Raw genomic sequence first — 8516 nt, 5'->3', positions numbered from 1 at the left:
GAGAAACTGCAGGGAAAAGTTACAGCTTCCACACTCAGCTGACTTCTGCTTCTGTTGAACAAAATTTATACAGAAAATTTGTATGGAATTCACTGGGAGAGTATGGAATTACCTGCAGAATATACCCTAGACTCAGGAATTTGAGTTAATTCCATTGCTATTCTAGAACTAAGCCTTTCTAAGTGCCTGGAAAGGGTATACAGAGTATAGATGAGATACATGGATTAAACCCTGGACATGAAAATACCATCTGTAACAGCAGTTTTAACTATTTCAAGGCATTCTTATCAACAGGGTTTGAATTTGCTTTGCATGATTGCACAGCTGAACTGAGGTTAGGAAGAAGCATCAGCAGACTCTGCCATGAAGACCAGTCACTGGGACAGTAATGTTCCTGCAGGCAGCAGGCTCAAAGCCACCCGGTTCCTGCCAACCTCTGTGGCAGCACCCTTTCCCCTCAGCTCACCTGGGCAAGCCATGGAAAGCCCTTCGCTCAGCAGCACACTCAGTGATCTTCACTTTGGAAGAGGCCATCAATTTTAGCCTGAAATTTCCCTTTTCCCTGCAAAAATACCATTTCCCCTCACTGCTGCTACTAATGATCCATTACCTCACAGCAAACAAACCCAACAAAATAGAGTTTTTAGCTAGGGATAAATCCCCAGTATTTTATTACGATTTCTGTGTGAATTACCTTTGTTCCCTCTTTGGGGGTTTGGTCACACAATGGTCTTCCATTTAGGCTTTGGAAATCAGTACTACACTGCTGTCTTCCACTGTCCTCCTTGCAAGAACACTTCTTTAATCCAAAGGATGCACCAATATTTTTGATACAATTAATTTCGTAAATTGAGGGTTGATACATTGCGGGTCTGCAGCATATTGCTACTTTAGATTCTCTCCCCTTAGTTTAGTTTGTGTGGCCTCAAGTACTTAAAAACCAAGTGGTACACTGCTGTTTAGATGGTGAGGATCTAAACACACGAGGAGAGGGAGTATTCTCATATTTTAGACTGCAGGCACCATTCTTTTACTTTAGTCTGAGGTAAATTACTTTATATCTAGACAATAAGTGCTTAGATGTTTGCAACAGCAACTTAAGATGTTCACCTTACTACACTGTCCAAATTTTGCAGCCTTGAGAAGAAGGGCAAATATCTCTAGTATTCCTTTTCTGATCTAGCAAAGTCTTTCTGTAAAAGGAGTAGAGCCTGGTCCTGCTTTCACTGAAAACTGCCACTGACACCATTACAGTATTTTGGGCTCTGTGGATAAATCACCAAATACTGTCACTGGAATGTACTATTTTAGGGTTAATCGATAAAATCCAGTAAGGCCCAATGCAAAAGCATGGTATGCTATGCAGCAACATACTTGGAAGTTGCAGACAGACCCTGAAGTAATCCCCTCCTAAATGAAGTGCTGACCTTTACATCTGTGAGCTGGTGAAATACTGGGAGTCTTTCCCAAGAATTTGGATTATGTCTTATGCATCATCTGTGGGTATTTTTTGTATAAGGAACTATTTACAGAATACTCAATAGTGTTCAAAAAAAGCAAAATTGTAACCTGAAGCTGGAAAGTTTAAATGTAACTCCATAAGACTGTTTAAAAGATACACACCGGCAAGATGAATCTTGGACCAGCAATTAGGTTGCTGTTCACTTTGTCCCAATTAATTTCAGAAAGTATTAACCTCTGTTCTCTTCATTAACTTTTCCACATTTTTTTCATGGCTTTGAAACTTAGTAAGGCAGCTTGGAGAGTTTTATGTTGAATTTGGTAGTGTAAATATTTACTTTTCCAGATTTTGGATGAAACACAGTTTTCAATGTCAAAAATCATATTCTGTTTGAAATGCTTTTACCTGTTATTTTAACATGTAACATCTCTGATTAATTACACCAGAAAAAATGTTTTACTTTTACAGCAGATTTAACTATTGAGATTTTTTAATGTAGATTATTCATATATCATGAGGGAAAAAGAAAATATTTTTATATAGTAAAAGTGCTTGTGAAAATAAAAAAAAAACGGGGGGGACACCAATTCCATTTAGCACCTGAAACAATTTCTAACCTTTTTTTTCCGTACAATTGACGATCATGTTGACAATGTCACCTATCTAATTAAACAGTTAATGAATTGGCTTTCAAAAGGCATCCTACCTCCTCAGTGTATGAAATATTTGACTTAATCCACACAAGGCCTTCTCCACCCTAGAAGAGGAATCTCTGCTACATTTCTAGGCCAATGAGCCCACGAGATGTCGCTGCAAAGCTATGGGAGGTTATCCACTACCCCTCCAAAGTGAAATGCGGCATACCTGAACCACAGGCTGCCTGTTAAGGGCAAGGATATGAAGAAACTGAACTTCCTTTTCTAAAGTAACAGCAGAGGAGCTTGATGTGAAGTCCATATGCCAGGGAAGAAAGACTGAAATCTGGTTCTGAAGAGTGTGACTGATTTCGTAAATGGCTCAAGACATGAACAATGCCAAAAGCAGAGAAAGCTGGGATGCAAACTTTGCAGTCTGGTATTACTTCTGCAATTAAAAAAAAAACGAAGGAAATACCACTGGTAATGGATGTTTGCTCTCCTACAAACACTTCAGAGAGAACGAAAAAGAACACAAAGGGTAAACATTTTTAAAAGACATAGAATCAGTAGACAGACCCATATTTTCAGATTCTGATGTGTTTTCAGGAATTATGTTTATATGTAAACATTGAGGCCTTACTGATTCTCAGCAGCTGCATATTCTTTTTTGTCTTTTAATCCTTATTCCAGCTGCAAAGGGGTGTAGCTAGCAATCACAAGTACGCAAGAAAGCTGTCAGAACTGTGCTACTTAATGACTTTCTGGTACCTATGCTACCACTGCATTCATTTTTTCTCCTACGCCACTAAAATCACAATGGGATGCAGGTGATATATTTTAATATGTATGGCACCATTAGAAATATTTCACTTAACATCTATTGCTGTATTAGTCTGTAATAGCGATGCAGTTAATGAAGAAAATAATGGGTTTTATGAGATGTTGTAGCAGTATCTGATTTTGTCTGTAAATGTGTAGGCTCCTAGGCACTGGGACTTCCACTTTTTTTATAGGGCCAAGGTTAAAGACAAGATAAATAAAAAAGTATAGCAAACATGTAACAAAATGGTTCTGTACTATAAATAGAAGATTTAGGAAAGTCCTGAAAAGGAAGAAATGGCTTGTCCTTCCCACCACAACCTGTGTTTCTGACCTTATGATTGCTGCATATGATGATGATGTGGAATACATATTCATACGGACCTAAACAGAGAATTCTCTGCTCCATTCCCCAGGTGAAATTTTTTTTTTTAAATGCTATGAAAATACAACAGTTAGGCAGAACTCCCACCTGGTCCGAGTCAGGCAGTCATTCTAATCAAGTACATGAAAACAAGAACAGGCAGCTGGATCCACAGGGTGATGGAATTTCAAACTGACTCATATCTGTATATGGACTTTATAAAACTTAGCATTCGAAGACCTTATACAATTGTGAATCCCCCACAAAATAGTTTTCAGAATGTTAATTTATCCTCTGTATGCGACACAGAAAAAATAATCACCTCCAGTTTTCAAAATCACCTGTTTTTTAAACTAAGTAGACACTGCTCATATTTTAGACTTTCCAAATACCCCAATATAATGTTGATTGGTTGTGTAGTGTTTTGAGTCACCTTCAACATCAGACATTTTACAGAAAAGCACCCAAAACTAAATACAGCTCTTGTTTTGGTACCTTGTTCTGATAATGGCATAACAAACATCCTAGCTAAGCCCTTTATTGTTCACTGGAAAATAACAAGTCAGCTCTGTGAGGCTGGGTGTTCATCAGGGTTCTGCTGCCTGTGAAGTTTGGTTTTGACTAAGCCCTTTGTGTTATAATAAACAGCTATAGCTATATCACTACTGCAATTTCAGTATAACAAGAATACACGTTATGATAAGGGAAAAACTCACCTCTCCTTTTTCATTTCTGTGTTGTTTTTTTTTTTTGGGGGGGGGTGTGCTTTCTGCCTTTACATTTGCAACTCTTTTCTTTCTTTGGGAAGGCTTTGCTCTTACTACTCCCTATGCTGAGGCCACAAGAATTATTCTCTTGACTTGACATTTATGCAGTCCCTTCCTTTTTCCCATTGCCAAGTTTACCTAAGTCTGTATTCTTCCAGACAGACATTAGTTCTGCTACTATCCACGTGTTCTTCTTGAACCAACAATTTACCTATTGGTGATGCTGCAAAGTCTTTTACCTAGACTGTAGGAAAGAGGAACATATTGTCCGTGTTCTATAGAGAATGATACAGTATTTTTTCCTGTAGTATAGCAAAGACATTAATAGATGATTTGCTTTATCAAAATTTAAAAACACATCTATGTGGCATCTATCTTGTGTGAATTACTGAAATAAAAATTGATCAACCAAAACAGCAAACAGAAAAAGCACTGCTGACCAAGGGGAAAAAAAGAAAGCATCAAGCCAACCTGTTTTTCATCTTTGCTGATCACCTTTCGGTTATGGAGTTCAAACAGCTGTGTGAGAGGGGTGCTGCTCAGCCTGTGATTCATGGGCAGTAAACAGTCTGCATTGAAGGGTGGCCTGTAAAGCAATCAATGGCCTCTGGCTGAATTTGTTAATTGGAGAGATGTAAACTCAAGAATCACATTTTTATATAACAAATATTTTTAACTCAAACACTTGTAGCCATAACAACAAATTCATGATTTTATAAAATAATAACAATTTTTTTCCTAATGCTATATCCTTAAATATTACCGTCGTTCTTCTCCCCTCCTGCCACTGCCGAAAAAGAGATACAAGCAAGCCTTTTATTTAATTTTTTTTCCCAAAACCTCAGTTGGTTGTTCAAAAAAAATGGATTGATGCATTTTCCATTTAACATCCACTGACTCCAGCGTGGTCTGCTGGACCAGCAGAAATTACAGTGGTCTTTGGGAAGAGCTATATGCCACCCCACATCAGTAGAGTCATGTCTTTGTTAAGAGTTCACCAGTTATTGCTAAAATAAACATAAAATAAAATAAAACAGTAAAAAAATTGCTAAAATATTCTTGCAATGAGCAAAGCTGGTATTTGAAACAGATGAAGCTAATTACAGAAGGACCAGAATCAGGGGAAATTCATTCTTAGTTCAAGTATGTTTTTTTGTAAGTTATATGTATCAAATAATTCTGAGTTGCATAGATATGAAAAGGAACTCGCAAGAATGGAAGTATTTAAAATGCTTCTTAGTGAAAGACAATTCTGGAGATTTGTCTAATGAATCTTTGTTGTTCTGCTAAATTAAAAGCTAGGTGGCTAACTAAATATTTATAAGCTTCTGAGATGGAAGTGACTCAGGATATGTCTACGCTGGAGTGTGCTTCTGAGTAATGACTCATGTGTTTGTGGGTGGATTTTAGCTAAACCTGCCTTGAAAGTATGTGTTGCTGTACAGTATGAGGCCCCTATTCCTTATAATTTGAACCCATATTCAGTCCTGAAGCTGACTGGATGAAATGGGAGGTCACTCCAGAGCCTGCAAGCTACCATCTGCAGAGGATCTAGGAAATGGTTCCTAAAATATTGCTGGGGAATTTGCCTTGCCTCCTTGGATCCCTCTGTGGAAGCTCCTTCCTTCCTTCCTACTTTCCCTCCTGCCTGCTTTCCTGCCCGTCAACATAATAGTTGGGGTAATTGTGGTTTGTGTTCTCACCTCTCTTCCCCCAAAGCCAGCAGGATTAACTTTGGGTCCAGTGGACAAGGTTCTTACAAGTGAATGGTTTGTTCAGACTTCAATTCTGTATTGCAGATGGCAGTGTAACTCCAGAGATAATTTGTGACATGCTTGCCAGTAATTCAATCACCAACGTGTAGCCTTGCACTTCTGGTGCATATTAACTATGCCATAGTGGTAACCCCACATCGTCTTACAGATCCAGGATGACCGACACTGATCCCAGACCAATGAGATTACCAATAGCACAAATGCCGATAAATTGCCAGGAATAAGTGAATATAAAGGTATAAGAAAGTATGTACCAGAAATAGTAGAACACCACCTAACTTGGTGTCTTGCCTCAGAGGCCAAGAGAGGACACCTAAAGCAGAGTAGAACAAAGCAACCAGAATGCTCCCTTTATCACCCAGGACCTATCACACAGACAACCAGGGGGGATTTTTATATTCAATAGCTCATGATCACACTATTGGGGTAAAGAGGAGGAGAAGGAGGAGGGAAAAGAGGCTAATGAAATGCCGTCGGTTTGGCTTCGGTTGAAAAAGGAAACCACTCCACTTGCATGCAATATCCTTCACAACAGTCATTTAAGTGGTTATGATTCTGAAACCCTACTCTAATCAAAATGGCAGTTGGCACTTAAGGGGCTGTGACTTTACTACATGGTTCTGAAATGCTTCTTTTTGCAGCCTGCCTCACAGTTGACATAGACACTAACCTTAAACACACGCAGCTTGAACCTTCACTGCCACTCCCTGAGATTCAGCCACCTCCTTCTCTCCTGTTCTGCTGTACTGACGTCATGAAATAAGATTGTCCCATGTAAGATTCAGTCTCGATATAGGCTCTGTGCTCCGTAATGGTAGGAAGTTTACCATCCAGTGCCTCATACTGGAGGACACATTCCCTGGCCCACTTTCCATCCCTTGGTCCTTTCCACAGATCTGCTGGAAGCAATCAGTTTGCTCCCTGTGCTGCACATCAATCTGCTGCTGCTGTGTGCCCAGCTGTCCTGGGAAGAGCTCCTGCAAGCTAGCATTTCTCAATCTTCAAATGAATTCAAAGTTCTGTGAAAAAAAAATAGAAAATAGAGATTAACCAGAAATCCAAGGTGCTTTTCTGGCAGCAAATATCTTGATATACTGCAGATAATATACCATGCCAGAAAAAATGCAAAATGAGCAGCTAAGCGTTAAAGGTGGGTTTATGAATCAGCAGTAGATTCCAAGATGCAGAAGGCATATGGGAAATAACAGCCTGAAAATAGAGGTATAGAGGGATGATGATCTCGAATGAGGCTTGCCACATGGCGATTGTGCTCTTCACAATGAGGGCAGTGAGCAGGCAGGAGCACAGCTCCAAACAGCCTCTCCCATAGAGCCAGGAGGGTTTTCCCAGCAGAAGTTCAGCTTGTGCCTATGCAGGGATAGCAGAGGGGCTCTGAGCTATGCTGTGCTAAAACCCTTACTGCAGGCATTGTGTATTATTAGCAAGCTGTAAGTTACAGATGGCTTAAACTTCTGCTAGAAAGCCTCCATTTCAGATGTGCTTTTATGTTACAGTAGGTTAAGCACATGAAATAACTGTTAAAATGACTGCCAATTTAAAAATATGTTTTTTGAATAAATGCAGTTTGCCTACTTTTACCAAGGCTTTGTTTCGTTTTAAGCATAAAAACTCGTAATTCCCTATGCTTACACTTTCATCTTTTGAATTACACTTTTATAGTTCATTCGCTCTGCAGTCAGTCAGCTTAATTTGTAACTTGTATAGATTTTCTGCCCAGCAACAGCAAGAGGAAAACAGTCAAAAGAAAAAGATGTCGTACCAGAAAAAAAGCCACAAAAACTGGCATGGTGACTGAGGGGCAAATATGCTACTGGAAACAATTCTAGGTTTTTAATTATCTAGTTTTCAATCTGAGAGGTTCCAAAATCATAGGAACAGGCAGGGGCAAGAAGATTTGTAAGGACTGGACAAGATGATACAGCACTGCACATACTTTTCCATCCTGAAGTGCCAGGGTGCGGTCTGGAAGCATGGAGCCAGGGTAAACCATTACAGGCTTTGCTAACTTGAGTGACCTCATAGCAAAAGCATGCGGGACAACCCCTGACAAAAGGCCGGTTTACTCTGTATAGATTGCTTTCTAAATCTAATTCTGAAGGTATACAAGAAGCTCCGAGCAATCTGAGCACGTTTAAGTAGCAACAACTAACAAAACGCCTGCTGTATCAAGTGTCTTCAAGGCCTAACGCTCTATTTTGGACTATCAAAACTAAACATACAAAATTTTACCGCTGAAGCGCGGCACCACTTGGATCCCTCTGCGGCAGCTCTTTCCTTCCTTCCTACTTTCCCTCCTGCCTGCTTTCCTGCCCGTCAACATAATAGTTGGGGTAATTGTGGTTTGTGTTCTCACCTCTCTTCCCCCAAAGCCAGCAGGATTAACTTTGGGCCCAGTGGACAAGGTTCTTACAAGTGAGGTGAGAGGCCTCAGTACCCATTTGGGAGCTGGACTTTAGACGCTGGGGCCTGAGCACCGCTGGCCGAAGCCCGGGCAGAGGAGCCGGAGAGGCTGCATCCCCCAGCGGGGAGTTTCTCATTAACCAGACCGCTGTAGCGGGGCCTGACGGCGGCGCGGCCCCTCGGCCCGCGGGCGGGCAGCGACGCCTTTGAACAGGGGCCTCCCAGCAGGGCGGAAAGGCTGCGAGCAGCCCGCCCCTCAGAGCCCAGCAC

The 8516-nt window shown here is 40.5% G+C and overlaps 1 long non-coding RNA gene across 1 annotated transcript in view; it reads right to left on the bottom strand.

Annotated features, from left to right (window-relative positions):
* LOC118452981 overlaps positions 1–6836 on the bottom strand; it is a 9501-nt gene extending 2665 nt beyond the window's left edge. The window contains exons 1-2 of the long non-coding RNA XR_004842865.1: positions 6496–6836; positions 4522–4636 (exon numbers count right to left, since the gene is read on the bottom strand). This is a non-coding gene — a long non-coding RNA (uncharacterized LOC118452981). The remainder of the gene's footprint in view (positions 1–4521; positions 4637–6495) is intronic.
* Positions 6837–8516: the final 1680 nt, after the last annotated feature.

The sequence above is a fragment of the Egretta garzetta genome, unplaced genomic scaffold (assembly GCF_000687185.1).
Source record: "Egretta garzetta isolate BGI_Z169 unplaced genomic scaffold, ASM68718v1 scaffold638, whole genome shotgun sequence".
NCBI lineage: Eukaryota > Metazoa > Chordata > Aves > Pelecaniformes > Ardeidae > Egretta > Egretta garzetta.
The sequence above is the reverse complement of the archived record's forward strand: the minus strand, read 5'-3'. Positions and strand labels throughout refer to the sequence as shown.